This window comes from Parus major, chromosome 8 (assembly GCF_001522545.3).
Source record: "Parus major isolate Abel chromosome 8, Parus_major1.1, whole genome shotgun sequence".
In the NCBI taxonomy this organism is placed as follows: domain Eukaryota; kingdom Metazoa; phylum Chordata; class Aves; order Passeriformes; family Paridae; genus Parus; species Parus major.
The window spans coordinates 20,375,983-20,393,230 of NC_031777.1; positions in this window are offsets into that span (position 1 = coordinate 20,375,983).

The following is a 17,248-nucleotide window of genomic DNA, read 5'->3' on the forward strand; positions in this document are numbered from 1 at the left end:
CTGCACCTCCATCAGTCCACTCACTAGACAGAGCCACTGGGTTGGTGCCAGGGCCTCTGTCCTGTCCCTGTGTAGCTGTAAGTGGCTGACGGATGGCTCTGCCACCCATGGGCAATGACAGCCAGGAGCAGGAAAAATTGCAGTGAGCAGTTCTGCAGGGAGAATTGCAGTGTGAGTGGCTGGGGGGTGAGTGGAGCAATTCAAAGATAATCCACAGGTATAAAATGTCAGACGAGAAATGCCTAGCTAGGGAAGCATAGAAAACAGCAACAAAATTACAGACGATGGTTAGGAAACAAGAAATAAGAAAACAGCCTATACACATGGGCAGAGCTGTGACCTGCTCATTTAATCTATCAAATGCATGAACACACCAAGTCCACGTGAAGGTGAGCAAGTGCCAAAACAATGTATGCCTGTAGCAGCATGTGCTTGAGCTGTGCATTTTAAACATCCTCCGTGTGGACAGCTTCACTCTAGTCACACTGTGGTGTTTGTATATTAATGTTTTTAATTCAAAAACAAGAACAGAAGGACAGAGGAATTAGGGAATAAATCCGAGTCTTTCAGCAACTGAGGGCTGAGTTGGGCTGACTCCAGAGTGGTTTGGGGTGGAGAAAACCATGCTCTCCTACCTTCAGTAATGATAATGAAGAAATTTGGGATTCTTCTTCAGGAAGCAGAGAATTTATGAGAGAGCAGCTGGAGAGGCCAAGAGCAAAGGATAAACACAGAGATGGTAAAAGAGTATCTAACAATACTCAGCCTACGTATCGTGAATCTGCAGGTCCAGACACAGTGCACCTGAGAATTTTAAAAGAAATCTCTGAAGACAATCTTGAAAAATAATCTTCCCTTCATCAATGGGGTTATCTGGGTCCTGGGAGAGAACAATGTGCATCCCATTACAAAAAAAGGTTGAGAAGACAGGATCAGAATCTGTAGCTCTCTGGCAGGAGAATTTCAAACTGGGTTTCATCCCTCCATCTTCTTTCCTGCTTCTCCTTGTTACTGCTTTACCTAACCTACAGCCTCTGCCCAGGGCTCCACAGCACAGCTGGGAGCTGGGAGGTGAGGCAGCCTGCCTGCAGGGCTCACCTCTTGCCTGTGTACACAGCCTTCCTTGTTTCAGTCCTTCCCATGTGGCAGGAGGGGAATGTTTGCACTCTGCCTTTGCTTTTGCACACGGAGACATTTTTTTTTCCAAAATCCGAAGGGAACTGAATGTCAGTGGGGAGGAAAAGCTAACTCTATATCTTATTTTCAAAGTCCAGCAGCTCACATAACCAACAGCCTTTTTAAGTGCAGTCCCTGGAAAATAAGAATTTCAATAACCTCTATTCTCAGATAACCTGCTGAGCAGCCACACATCTCTCCCTCACCAGAAAGCAGATGTTTTGCTCTCCTTCCCAGCTCTTTCACGTTTTGGGAAAGGACTGAGATGTGAGAGAGCTGGTATGAGAGTGGTATGAAGTTTCTTGAGGCTGGGGAATTTGCCCTTCACCCACCTCCTCCCGGCACACAGCTCACACCACGGATGAATCACAAAGCTCTCCAACCGAGTGCACTTAACTGTGGTAATGAGGAAGGTGAGGTGGGATGCACTCGAGCCCTTCAAGCAGCCTGTGGGTTTGGGAGTTCTGCAGTGACTGAAGCTGCTTTGCCATCACTTACTGCCCGGGACCCAGCCCCATGCTCCCTTCAACCCACAGGGACATCCCGAGGTGGGACTGCACTGCCTCCAACCCCGGCTTACAACTCATTTCCTCCTCTGTGTGAACTGATTGCCCTCATTAGCAGCCTGCTCCTCTATTCCCTCTGTGGCCAGTCCTCTCAGAGTTGCTCTTGTAGTGCTATAACTGAGTTTTCTTAAAGACTGAATGAAAACTCAGTAAAGAATTTGGTGTGGGCTAGAAATTGGTTGATGAGTCACAGACTCAGATAGTAACCATAAAAATGAAACTTCAAAATTGGGAACAGTTTTAGTGACGTTACCACCAGAGACAGGACCGGTATGTGCATTTTAAAGTTTCATTAAACAGAGAATGAGGTAGCACCATTAATTTCAGCAACACCAGTGGGCACCCAGTACAGCCTGGGATGCATCCAAATCTGTTTGGGAACATTCCATCCAAGGGGTGGATGCAACAAGACAAGACCCAACACTAATTCACAACAATCTGGAGTCTCATAGAGAGAGGAATATGATGGGTTGACCCTGTCTGGACACCAGGAGCCCGAAACATTTGCTCCATCACTCCCTTCCTCGGCTGGACAGAGGAGATAAAACAAAACAAAAGCCTCATTGGTTGAGGTAATGACAGGGAGAGATTGTTCACCAGTTACCATCTCAGCAAAACAGGCTTGACTTGGGGAAATTAGCTTAATTTGCTAATAATTAAATCAGAATTGGATAATGAGAAATACAGCTAAATCTTAATACACTTTCCCTCCACCCATCCCTGCTTTCCCAGCTTGACTTTACTCTTGATTTCCTCTTCCTCCTCCCCTGCAGTGGCACAGGGAGACAGGGAAAGGGGGCTGTAGTCAATTCATCACATATTGGCTCTGTTCCTCCTTCCTTTGCAGAGAGGAGACTCCTCACACTCTTCCCTGCTCTAGTGTGGACTCCCCATGGTCACAAGTCCTGCCAGCAAAGTTGCTCCAGGGTGAGGTCCCTCTTCACAGATTCACAGGCCCTGCCAGGAGCCTTCTCCAGCCCAGGATTCCCATGAGGTCACAGCCTCCTTCAGACACCCCCTGCTCTGGCACTGGCTCACTCATGAGTTGCAGGTGGATCTCTGCTCCCTTGTGGACCTCCAAAGCTGCAGGGGCACAGCTGCCTCACCATGGGCAGCACCAGGGGCCACAGGGGAGTCTCTGTTCTGGCACCTGGAGCACCTCCTCCCCTCCTTCTTCACTGGCCTTGGTGTCTGCACAGCAGCTCCTCTCACATACTCTCATTCTTCTCTTTGGCTGCTGCTGCCAGGGCTTTTTCCCCCTTCTTAAATTTGATATCCCAGAGGGGCTACCACTGTCCCTGATAAGCTCAGCCTTGGCCAGTGGCAGGTCAATCTTGGCTCTGTCACACATGGAGGAAGTGTCCAGGAGCTTCTCGCAGAAGTCACTCCTGTAGCCACCCCCACTACCCAACCCTTGCCATGTAAACTCAGCACAAGGAATGGCTCAGGTACTGGAAAGCAGTGAGACCAAGGCTAATGGGTGAGAGCCAGGCTAACACTGTATAATTCTGCAGTTTAACAGCCCTGAACAGAGCTGATGCCAGCTCAGGATGGAGGTTTGGGAAGATTGCTGTATGGTACCTGCCATGCCAGTGCCTGCTCCAGTGCTGCAGCTCAGCAGCGCTGCCAGTGTGTCCCTCACCACAATCCCTTATGCCAGCCACATTTAAATGCTTGCCAGCTGTGCATCACACCTGGGGATGGACCCCTTTGCACTGGGCTCTTCTTGCCTGCCTCCCCATGGGGAGAAGAACCCAAGTGGCCAAGGGGTGGGCAGCCTGTCACAGTGCATGTCCACTCGCCTGAATTGCAGGTTGTTCCAAGTTTAAAATATAAAAATGTCCCTCCACTTTGAGAAATAGAAGTAGTAGGAATGATGCCAGGATTAAGGCACATGGTTATGAAAGACTAAAGGAACCAAGGTTTTATAAATTAGCAGTGTGAAGAGTCAGAGGGGATGCAGTCTTGCTCTATAAATACCTTCAAGGTAACAATATAAATGAAAGAAGGGAATTAGTTATAGTCTCAGAAGATGGTAGGACAAGGAACCTGAAGTTAAAAAGGAGAAGCTGAGGCTGGATGTAAGATTTTCTCAGCAGTGAACATTCCCAGGCAGGGCACTCAGCTCCCCATGGCACACGAGGCTGGAGTGATGCAGCGGCGGGATGATGGCAGGGAGCAGCCCATGTGCCTGCTCCTCATCCACTGCTAATGGCTGCCAGATAAAAGTGAGAAAGAAGCTTGAAGCTCTGGCTCACCAACAAAATAATTCCTGGCAGAGCAGAGACACAATGTGAGTTGGAGTGTTTGTGTGTTTGCTGTAGCAAGAAGCTCTGCTGGAGGTCCTGGAGGGGGCTCTCTCTCCTGCCCCACGCCGAGGTTGGCTCGGGGTTCCAGGGTCCCACTGGGACATGTGAGTTGGGTCAGGGTCTCATTTGCAGAGCAGCCACTCCTCGAGGAGCTGCCAGGGTGGGTGCTGACCACACAGGGCACCTTCCCACTCCAGCTGGGGCAGAAGGCAGGACAGAGGCTCCAGCAGGACCTGCGAGCATTGCCATCCATCCCCATGACTATGTCAGAGCAGCTGCTTGGAGGGTTGAGACCCATGACTGCTTCCATAAATCCATGGCATACTCTGGCTCAGAGGTAGGTGAGGAGAAATCCGGTATCCAGTGCTGCCACTCAGTGGTGAAGAGGCATTTCAGAAAGTAACATCTGCAAAACCACCCCATAGAGGAGTTTTGGTTGGAGCCTGAGACAACTCCAGGTTGGGCTCAGGGGACATCTGGGCAGGTGCTGAGAAGAACTTGCAGGCACAGGCCAAATTTAAAGCTCTTTGGTGACCAACTCAACTCTTCCCCTGTAGATATGATTCCCCACAAGGTGCTCCCAAAGGCATGCCTTCCTTTCCACCATTGGTATTGGGTGATCTTCATTGTAGATTTATCACCATATTATTTTAAATTTTTTCCCATTTGATTTCAACCCAGAATTCCTGTTTATATCCTTACACCATCCAAACTAAACAGCCTCCCATTCTGGGCTCCACAGATTCATAGCTTAACTGTCTGTCCTGCTTTGGCAGTGACCCTGAAAAGTGACACTGTACCAACACAGCAGGTTCATAAAGTGAGTTTTTAAATATTGGTACTCAAATATGCAGAAAGAAGCCAAGGAAAACTCCCAAGATATCCAGGTGCCCAACACACAGCTCCTTGCAAGGTTCAGAGCCCACCAATAGGAACACTGACCCTGCAAAGATTTACCTTTAAAACAGGATCTCTTGACCAGGAAGATTCTATTCAGCTTCGAAACATTGAAAAGGGATGGATCAAGAACAGGACCCCATTTCCCCATGGTCTGAACAACTCGCCCCTGTCTTTCCAAGGCACAGATCATTGTGGTAGCTCCTGTCTGTACTGCAAAGGTTCACAATCCTTTCATATTATTTATGTTTTTTCACTGGTGTGTACAACACTCCCAGCTTTGGGAAGATCTGCATGCACACAGTGTGCTGTTAATACTCCATTGCAGATCATTACTATAGAAGTTAATTAATACTTTGCCTAAGTACTAAGCCTGTGGCAACCTGCTGGAAGGTCCATGTAATCTGCAGGCTGTGGTTTACTATTGCTCATCATTCACCCCACTGGCGTCCCACTTCCCCCATTCCACCAGTCTCAATTAACTTTTGAGGTATGACAATAGCTGAGATTTAGTTGAGCACATCATCCAGGGGCTATGAAATCTGACCAAAAGGATTAATAACATCAGGGAAAAGAATAAAGTTTTATGTAATATGTATTAATAATGTAAGCATTATGGAATAAAGCAATGTAGATATTATTATATTTAGCAATAAAGAGGCCACACCACGGCCAAACACAGAGACAATGGGAACTCTTGGCCAGCAATTGCTTGCTCTATTTCTACATACCTGAGTTTCCCCTGCTCTTTTGGCCCCAAACCACACTGGCAGCTCATCTGCAAGTGATTCCCCGCCAAGACCCATGAGTCCTTCTCAGAGCCACCACTTCCAAAGTCCTCATTCCTTATTTGTAGGCATCCTTCTTTGTTTCTAGATAAATAATTGCTTATACTGAAACAGATATTGTTTGCCTGCTCCTGTGTTATACACTGCATTCTGGCTTGCTCAGTAAATGTTTCTTTGCTGTTCATCACCTCTGACGCCTGGAAGAGTAGCTGTGGCGTAGCAGCCGCCGCTCCTGGCAGCCAGCACAGCAGTTCATGCCAGTTGGAGGGACCTTCCTTCCCAAAGCAGCAAACTGGCAACACGAGTGCTCGCTTTCCTCCTTCACCACCCACTTACCCCTGGCAGGCTGGCAAACACCATTTGCTGGGTTCCCTCACTTTGCTGCAGGCACACGGGTTTCTCAAGACATCTTCGAAGGAGTCTGGAAGCCGAGGGTGAGTAGTGAGGTGACACAGTCTGAAGATGATACAAGATTATTCAGGTTACTGGAAATGAAGCTAAACACAGCCAAAGCTGATTGCAAAAAGAGGAGAGTGATCTCATAATATTGAGTCAGTGAGTTTAAAAATTAAATTCAGTGTTTGTAGTTGCAAAATAATACACAGTGAAAAAGCAGCCTTAACTCAACATATAAAATCATGGGCCCTGAATGGGTTTGTACTATGAAAGGGACTGTGGAGTCACTGCAGATGGCCCCACAAAAACAATACCTCACTGCTCAGCACCACTCTAAAAAGTAAATCTGAGTTTTTTAATTATTTAGAGAACAAAGCAGAGGAAATCACTGTCATTTTCTAAGTCTACCTTACAGAAAAATCCACCTTATGGCCATGTTTTGAACACTGCAACCAGAACTGATTCCACCTTTTTATTTCTCCTTCTTCTTCTTCCTTCCCTCCCTCCCCACTTCAAGGTCACAGGAGAGGTACAAAAGCCTGTGCTATCAGCAGAGTCACCAGACATTTGGAAAAGAAAGGTTGAACAGTGAAAAAAATTGTTGACAGAAGTTATTCAAGGTTAAAGGACAAGAATTTACCAGGAAGATATTAGAAGGATCTTACAATTCAAAATGACTGGACAATAAAATGTCACTAAAACCAATGTAGATATCTGCAAAGTGCTGTAATGAGAATATACAAATCTAATTTCAAGTACATGTGTTGGTCTATGAGTTGACTGTTACCACGCAGAGAAAAGATTTTGAGGTTATCGCAGAGAAATGCCTGGAAATGTCATCGCAGTGTTCAGCAGAGATCAAAAAATCAACAGAATAACTGAAAAAGGAATACAGACCAAACCACCAAACATCAGCAGGTCAGCAGCACTGTGGATTCTAGGTGCAGCTCTGGTTTCACGTTGGGAAAAGCAGAGAGCAGAACTGGAAAAGATGGGAGTAGAGTACCAAGGGGAGTTCAGAACCCTGAGTACACAGGGATACAGGAATGACTGAACTTATGGGGACTCCTGATCTGAACTGACACAAACCATGCTGAATGTTTACAAGGTCCTTAACAGGCCAGAAAAGATGAATTGGAATTTACCCTCCAATGGCTTTTTCAATACAGAAAAAGGTTGGGGCATGAGCCAAGCAGCCAGCCAGAGGTTCAAAACCAAGCAGAGGAGATGCCCCTTCAGAGGAGAAGCAAACGAGGTGGGGAACTCTGCTGCCAGAGGATGCTGAGCATGATGAAGGGTCACAGCATTTAAGAAGCAACTGACCAGAATAAATGCTTATCATCTTTTCTGGAGCAGGAAAAGCCTGAGTTGTGAACAGTGGGATGAGGGAGAATAGACTAGGAAGGTACAAACTGCTGTTGTCCCCTGCTTGGTCTCCATTAAACTTTTGGTTTGATTTCCCATAACTTTATTGAGGCCTCTGAGGGCAGCAAGTCATGGAACAATGCCTGTGCAAGGAACAATTAGGATCATGCACCCTGTAAAAGACAGAGCTGAGGAGATGCCATAGAAGTCTGTAAAATCAAAAATGATGTGGAGAAAGTGATCCAAAATAAACTACTCATTCTTTCTCACTACACAGAAACTGGCAAGCTCACAGCTGAAACGGGTCACAGGTGTAAAACCAACAAAAGGAAGCACTTTTCCACACAAGATGTATATATATATAAATTTGTGGAATTCATTGTCACGAGATACTGCAGAGTATAAATGGATTTAGAATGAGATTAGACAAATTCATGAAGGATAGGTACATTTGTGGCTACGAACCACAATCCTGTGGTTGCAAATTTTCTTTTAGAAACTGAAAAGTGATGATGTGCTACAGCTCTAGATAATTCCTCTCTGACCTGAGTGGCTGAATACATGTTCTTAGGTTTCTATAAACTCTATAACATTCTGCATACATATTATAAAAAATATTAAGTGTAAGCTTATGGTTTCTGGTATATTCTTAGCCCTTGATGGAGAATGAAAATACTATTTTAGGGCATACTGTGAAGAAGGCATGTTGCCAAGATAAGCCTTTGGTGCAGACTGTCTTCTTTCATCTTCTATCACGGCTTTCTGCCTTTCAATAATTCCAAGATTTTTGTGCCATTGACAAACTAATAATTAAGAATTTATATTTTCTGTTTTCTTCACTGCTGAAATGTTTGAAACATGCATGGCCAGGAACTGATTGCTTTGGACTCTTTAGTCACATCTCCTGTGAGCGTTCCTCATTTGCCATTACAGTGCCAAACATGTGCCAGAACTGTTGAAGAGCCACCCTCAGACTCATTTAATCTTTAGCATGTTTGCTTGCATGTTTCTAATTTATTAAGGAGAATGTTTGGTATTAGGCAATTAGAAGTCTAGCTGTAGATGGTATTAATAGACTATCGCTTTTTAAAATTGAATTTGCCAGCTACTCAAAAGTATATCAAATTAGCTTGGTATTTTCCATAAATTCAGTGGGGGTGAGTTATATTTGCCAGATTTAATTCTTCACCAGAGTGATGTATTTGATTCTTTTGCTTTGGTTAGCTTTCAAGATGAAGGGCCTACTACTCTGCATTTTCCTAAATACTCAAATAATGTTAGTTTTTTAACATTTTTAACTTTCCTAAGTTCCAAAACCTCTTGAAAACTAATGGTAATCACCCAGACAGCTTCCTGACTGGCTCCCAAAAAAGATCCTTGATGCAAATTATCTATGCTACTAGTTTAAAAATGGTGCTGTGCATTGCCTTCCATGATCAATGACAGTTAATTATGTCCCACCATCATTTAACATGACAATGCAATTTATCTTTTCCTCTGAAGACAGAGGATGATGTTTTATAAAAAATTGTGCTTTTACAATTTCATCATTTCTAGTAATAGACCAGTATTACCATTAGGATTGTTTTCATTCCAAATACACTTACCAAAAAAAAAGGTTTTAAAAATTAATTATCTTAGGCACAGCTTTATAGTTTCATTCTGACTGATTCTCTTTTTAAAAAATGATGATTATTCAGGATTTCATGTTCTTCTATGAACATGAAATCTTCTATGACGGTTCCTAAATTTGTTTGGCTTAATATTATGTACCAGCAACAAAAAATACTGCTCAATGCAAACTTACATGATAATTTGAAATAAATATGAATTGGAAGAAAGAATGCAAAAGGGTTGGTGGTGGTGAGAGCTTCCCCCACTTTTGAGCATGGCTCTAATTTTCAATTCCTCTGTCAAATTCTCCCCACCTGATTAGAGACTATACATGAAGTTTAATAAATTCTTCAGTTAGCTCTGTAAATTAGTTTGGGGAAGGGTGAATCTAGTCACAGGGAGGCCATGCAGAAGGGATATGGCACACAGTGGAAATGCATCCACACAGCAGCTCAGCAGTGGGGTGCAGGCAGATGGCCATGGCCAGGAGATGCTGCAAGAGGTGGAATTCGACTGTGGGTCTCTGAGGAGGTGGGAGCTGGGCATCAGCCACACATCCCAGGTATGCCAAAAGTACAGTGCCACCCCTCACACTATGGCAAAGGGAACACAGCTGTTGTCACTGAACAACACTGAATTTTACACCTCATTCACCTCTTTCAAGAGTTTGAAATTGCCTTTAACCAAACTCTGTTGGATGTTGAATCCTGGCTCAGATTGCATTTTTAAGTCTTTCATCAAATCCATCCTGCCATTTTGCATTTTTCCCATGCATAAAACTCACATAGACATACAGCTTTCCATCATAAATTTTGCAGAGGCATAACAATTGTATTAGAAGGAATTATCTTGGTCAGTTTAAATTAAGAAACTCTGTTTTCCTCAATGATGATGACCTAAAGATTTTTATATTTCATGTAACTTAAGTGTTCAAGAAATTGAGTTTATTAGTCTCCATATAATATTAATGATAGATTTGGGTTTCCTTTCATTTAAGTTAGTACATTAAATAATATTGATGTTTATCATTCTGAAGATGGTCTTCAAAATACTCTCTATGAAATTAGTAGAAATTTTGCTATTGACTTCAATGGGCCCAAGGTTTTACCCCCAGCAATTAGCAGTCATTCTACTGTACAACTTGGCTCCCCAAAGGTCTGCAGAGCTCAGCGTAATTATAACAGATTGTGTAATCAGACTGGCAGGACATGCAGCTAGCAAGAAGAACCATGTCTACTGTTCTTTTTCTTAAATTTAAAGTCAGATATTTCCCAAAAGCATGGATAAATTTAAATGAATGCGTTTTCATTATAAATGCCTTAAATACAAGCTAATGATCAGCATGAGTTACAAGAAAAGATTCAACAAAACATCATGTTTGAAAATATTTACATGTTCTATTTCGTCTCTAATGAGGGAGATGATGTGCAGTTAAGGCTGCCAGGCCATTCTCTAATATGACTGAAGTATTCTCTCTACTAAGAGGGAATAAGAGAGAGAGGGTGGGGAAGAGAGAAAGAGACTGAGAGAGAGCCCTGCGAGTATAGAATGGAGTCAGTCTCAAATTAGAATTTCCTTTAGCTTGCGAGTACATTAGACAACCAGCATTATTCAGAAAGATATTGTCAAGGTTGCTGAGCTGCTCACTGCCCTTCCCCCTTACGACTGTTTGCAAACTTGGTAGGATTCTTATTATTCACCTTCCTCCCTACAAATGCTCAAATGCTCTTGGTTTAAACCAAACACACAAGCCAAGCCCCAATGTTTCTCTCACTCCAGCAGCCACCAGCACACCCGTTCCCACCCCAAACTGTGCAGCCCCTGAGCAGGGGGTTCAATGCCTGCACTCAACACCCAGCACAAACTCCAAATCCGGAGTTTTCAAGGCACAACCCCAGCAGGCTGCAATAGCTGTGCATTTGATGGAATTCAGAAGCAACGCCAGAAAAAAACAAACCACAAACGCATGTGCACGCGCACCAGGGGGTGGCGAGAAGAGGTTTGGGGAGGGAAGGGAAGCAGATGGGACATTTAATTCAGGGAACAAACTAATTTAAATCTTTCAAGGGGTTTATTATTATTTCTAGAGTGTTAAGAATGCATTTTTTCCCTGCATATGAAATGCAACATCCCTGCTCAGAAAAGCTCTAAGAAAAAAGCCCAGCAATAGAGAAAGAAGAAAAAAAGAAATCCAGAATGTTTTAATGATATCCTTTAAGAATACCACTATTTATATATTTCACAGATTAAAATAAATAATCATAAATGTGCAGTTGGTGTATGTCTCTTGGGAAAAGGCAAAAGCAGGCAGATTTATAAAATGGGTTTACGTGCCAGGGTGATTGTAATGGCTCCTTCTGTCAGGTAAACACATAATTAGGATGTTTTCAAATAAATGTATTATGCACATGATTGAAGCCAATCCAGGCTGCAGTATAAATATTATGCCTTTTTTTTTTTTTAAGTTGTATAATTACATATCTACCCATGGAGCTTCTCGCCTGATAGGCATCTATTTATGCAACACCACACTGTGGCTCTTCCACAGGTGCTGTAGCAGATACTTGCTGAACATGCAGCCCATCTGATTTTTAAAGTGCAATATCTCAGCTTTCTCTCAAAATACCAATTTTGCCTCAACTCCTTTTTGCCTAATTGCTTCTTAGATTTATTGTTTAATTAAAACCATTCTTGGGTTATACAAACAACAAATCCCACTAATGTGTGTTTTTTTCAGAGACAAATTATCTTCCAAGGGATTATGTATCTTCAGCTTGGGAAAGGATTCCGTCCTCCTTGGCTGGGCTGTCAGTGCCAAGTGCAGCCTCGTGGTCAAAGCTGTAAGTTGAAGTTTATGATGGCAGCGTGACAGAGCTGTATCTATGGAGTCAAAGTGGCAGTACTAAATGCCATTTGAAAGACTGATGCAGTCTTTAAGCCAATGCAATAAAAACTCTTCTGTGCTTTATAGCATTTTCATACAGCATCTCACAGTACGTCTGGTCATGCACTAGGGAAGTACAAATAAGATGTGAATGATGAGTTACATGAGGAAACACCCCAAGAAGACTCTGAGGGACATCACCTTCATGGAATGTCTTTCCTGAAAACCTTCCTCACCTGCCAGGGTCCTGTGGGAAGGCACAGCAGGGGGACATGCACACACCAGTGCCCACACACTGCAGTATTGTCTGAACTCCTCACCCAAAAGCAATGTTTCTACTCCCAGCCTGGACATCCAGATCCTGTCTTCAGAGGTGAGGTTCGAGCTCCAACCCCTGTTTACCAAGTTTTGACAATTTGGAAACCTCTGGTAAAATACCTGCACCTGGAAGAAGTTCAGTGAGACACACAAGTTTCAGCAGCACAACTGCCCCCCAAAAAGAAGATTAAAAAAAAGGGTGCTCAGATATAAACTTTCATTTGGATGTTTGTATAAGAGGAAGACCAGAGAAATGGTTTTTCCACAAGGAGCATATGCTGCAGTTCCTGGCGCAAGAACCCAGCTCTTATGAGGATTCTGGCTGTCTGCAGCCTTTCAATATTAAAGGGCTCTATAGCAGATAAGAGCAGGATAATAAAAGCTAATAAAGATGAAACTGGACAAATTCAACCTAGAAATTAAGATACTCTTTTTTAACCACAATAGAGTTAAACAGCTTCCAAAGGGATGTAATAGGATGCCTGAAGCCAGAGCCCATTGACAGCATGGCAGCGGTGCCAGCAGTCGGAATCACAGGTGGAAGGAAGGGTGGCTTGGAGAGAGCAGCCAGGCTTCAGGAAGCTCTGGGCTGGAGCAGGAGGCTGGAGAGGGACGTGGGATTGTGGAGGGCGCTATGAGCAGCAGGCTGGAGGTGTCATGCAACCATCTGGAGAGAGGTTTCTGGGGACAGAGCTGATAACTTCTGTATCCCTATGACCTCCTCCTATTTCTTGCTCCATCCTCAGCTCACATCCTACAGCCCAGCCTCTCCCAAATTCGGTAGCTCTCCCTTTTCCCCTATAGTCTCCATGCTTATCTTCAAGAAGATCCCTCTTCTACCTGTTCTCCTCCAGCATGTCAATGCCTCCAGCTGCGGAGGGGAAGCCTCAGGCTCGGCATCCTGATGGGAATTTGGGGTAGAGACTCAGATAGGAAACAGGAGGAGAAGCGGGTGTTTGTTTCCAGGGTCAGGCTGGGGGGATTGCAATTGTTGCTACTCTGAGGGGCTTCCTCCCTGCTCAGAGCTGGCAAAACCAGAGCGTGGAGATGATTCACTCTCTGGCACGGAGGTTCTCTCTCCTTTTGGCTCTCCAATGCAACACATAAAAAGATGGAGTACATCCCTGATTTACCCCAGTGTGGGCTGCATTGTGCTCCAATGGTAATGCAAAGCAGCCTCCTGAATTTATAGCTGCTCTACAGACCCAGCACAGAACACAGCACCCAAAGCACGCAGGGCCTTTGGTCTTACAGAAGGAAGTAGTGATGGATACTTTAACCTAGGGAAACCTTTTAATATCAAAGTAGGAGCAAAGCAATACCCTTTACATTAGGGTATAATTTTATATATAATTTACACTGCAGAAGGAAATGTCAGTTGTCTAAGAACAAATGCATAAAGGAGTCCTGTTGTGGAAAGCATCCCTGCCTTCCCCCTGCAACAATCCTCAGCCCAGCCCTTCAACTTCTGCTGCTGCCAGCATAAGCAAGGCTGCAAGGGAAAACACATCACTAAAACTTGCTTTTTTTTCCTTTTTTTTTTTTTCCCCCAGATTAGTTTTAATCCAGAATTGTCCCCTGATTTGATTAATACTGCAGTCACTTCTGTTAATGTAATGGAAAATGTGGTATCAAGTAAGAATGACATGGATACTTCTCTTGGTGGCAGCACCAGCTTTTTCTGGATTCAGCTGTATGTGAAGATCAGCTCTTAAAATACTGAGTGTCCCTGGCCATGCACAGAGATGCCCCTCATCAGGAAAATGGGGAAGGGCTCATCTCAGTGGTAGCTTTGCTTTGTCCCTGATGCTGGGGATGGCAGCAGTGGGTGGGAAGAAGACATGGAAGAGAATGGACTCATCTTCTTCGCAGCTGCCTGAAGCAAATCTACACCCAACTACAGTAGTTGAAGCTGGCTTGTCTCCTCTTCTTTGCAGTTTCATTTTTATTAGTTTCGATTGCTCTAAATCAATCCCTAAGACAGTATATGATGGTACAGTGAGCCACAGGAATGCCCAAGGGAACTTATTTGTACAACCATTTTTACAGATCATTTTGTATCTTATGTGAGATTTTGAGTGGCAGTTTTATTTAATGATCACCAAGACGAATTGTTTGAGAATTTAGGGTTCTTTACCTACTTTTAAAAAATCACCTGGTTCATTACACCTCTCCTCCTGAACTCACTTGCTCACTTTCTTTTTCACTCAGACATGGCTGGAGGATAGGAAGAGCAAAAACTGAGTCCATTACCTAAACCAAATATGAATCTGATGACCACACTATTTTCTTTCAATACCTTTTCCAAAGTGGAGTTCTTACTGTAACTAAACCCACCTTCTAGAAGTTTTCTTTCTGCTAATAGCCCATGGAATGAAAAGTAGAAAAAAATATATAAGACTACAATTTTCCTGGGTTTGTGGATTTTGGGGGTGTACCTTGAAAAGCATAAAAAAAAAAAAGATTTTTGGGAAACAGCACATGCAGAACTGTTCAGACCAGTCCAGCCCAGATGTCCATGTAGCCCCGTGTCCTGCTATGACCAGCAGTGGTTAATGCAGGGAAGGGTGTAAAAACTGACAGGACATGGGTGGACTCCTTGTTCTCAGCATGTTCTGATTGACCTCTAATAGTTAAAGACTGGCTTGCACAAAAACAGAATACAGAATACTTCATGATGGTTTTAGCCATTAAATACAATGCCAAATATTCTTGGTATCAGAGGAATGTAGCGCAGAGATAACGTAAAAATTGTGAAAATCTTCAACATACCAGCAGAATACATTGAAGGGATGAAAGAATGAAGACTGAGGGTGACACCCCCTGCCTTTCACTCACAGAAAAATCTCACAAACTGAAACTTTATCCAAACCAAACAAAGACTCCAGCACAGCGTGTGCAGCCCTCCTTCTCAGGAGAGAATGGGGAGAGAGAACAAATCACCCAAGCCTGACATGAGTCACATCAGTTCATGCATGACTGAAAGGTGCTCAGATACTACAGCCATGAGCCCCAGCCAAGAGCCTATTTTAAAAAATAAGGCAAGTGACATGGTAAAACTGTTAAAAAGGCATGGAGAGAGGAAAAATGTGGGGTAGAGAAGTAAAAGTGTGAGTGAGCTCAGCACCTCTGTTTTGGAGTTTGTTGTGGAGGCGGTCTGAGCAAGGAGAGCTTGGAGGTATGGAGATGGCCAGGCCCCAGGACAGTCACTCAGCTCTGCAAGTGCTCAGCAGGGAGTGCTTTGGGGGCTCTGAGTGTCTATGTGTGTGTGTGTATTTGTGTATCTGTGTGTGTGTGTGCAGGAGGGAACAGAGCTGGGAAGAGAATTAAAACATAGACAGGCCCAGAGAGCTGCTGGAATGATGTCAGCAGATGGGAACAGTCAGGTGAAGTTCGGTTTAGAGGCAGTATGAGGAGGAAGCCTTGCAGCTTTCTGCTTTTTTTCAGGATTCAGGCACGAGATGGTCAGGAATGCCCAGGCAGCCCATTTGTTGAACACAAACCCCTCAGTTTTGGAGAAATGCCATCTCAAGGAGCTTTTAAAAGCAAACACAAACACAGAGTCACTGTGCAGAGTCACTATGGGAGCCAACTCTTCCCCATTTTGACAGCATAGTTCCACAGAACAGCATTTCAAAGGATTTTTGCATATCCTTTATTCCTAAATTTTAACAAAGTCTCTATGCTGTTTATAGCCTGTTCCTCACCCAGTTTATTGCTCTTATTTAAACTTGCAGAGAGACATTTTCAAAGTTGGGACACATTTTCCACATCCGCTACTCTGAACATCATTAATGGGAACAGTGCTGAGAAATGACACTGGTATTATCACCACTGAAGTAATTGTATGCTAACAGGCTGCACTTTTCTCCTAGAACCATGATAGAAAGGTTAGTTAAATTCAGACAAAATATATTCCCTGAAATTCCAACCAACTTTAATTTAATTTAAATAAATTCCTATATTTAATAGGAAAAGCTATAACCACCCTGATGTGCAAAACAGCCCTTGCAGCTGATGTCTGAAGCCTGCACCTGTTATTCCAACAGAGGTGACCTCTGAACAAGAAAGCCATTCTATATAAACACTGAGTTAAGTGACTTTCCCCATGTCTCCTCAAATAACACCCAAATATCTTTTCTTGTCAAAATCTTGCACTTGTCCCATAGTATACACAGTAAATCATGACAACCGGTGACTTATTTGAAGGCTGAAGCCCAAAGCAAGAGGTGCTGGTGCTGAAAGAAGTTTAACCAGTCACCAGCCTCTAAAATATTAAGCTATAAAATACAAATCTATTTTTACAAAAACAGTGTTAAATGACCTGTCAAGACAGCTGGTCCCTGCAGTTAGTTTTTTTTTTTTCTTTGGGGTAGCAGAAGGAAATAATTGAAGAAAAAATCATTAGGGGATCATTTCAGTTTACTTCTATAATTCATGACTGTTCTGCAACAGGGAGAAAAATTCTGGGAAGCATTTAAGTCCTGCTCAAGCTTATGAGATTAAGCATCATATAGCCCTCATTCTGACCTCTTCCTGGGTGTGAATCCTGCCCTGTGAGCACTGTGAGGATTAGTCCCACAAACCAGCGGAGGACTGATCCTTGTACCTACCAGTGCTGGTGTTTGTCACAGCACAGTCACACCTTGCAGCGCTGTCACCTTCCCTGGCTCCGTGACATTCTCATGCTGTTCACACTGACCGGCTGCTGCAGGCCGGTCACTGCCCAGAGCTTGCATGTGGAGCTCGGCACTGAGAGAACTCACTGCTGGCTGCGAGAGGAGGAAGTACAAGTCAGCTGTGAAATTCTACTCTGCCAAGTTCACGGCTGCCTGTCGCACTCCAAGCCAGATCTGGCGCCTGTAATATTTCAGCTAGGAGATCCCAGCTTGCACATACACAGCTGGGCAGGACCCAAACCCCTCCTCTGTGCCT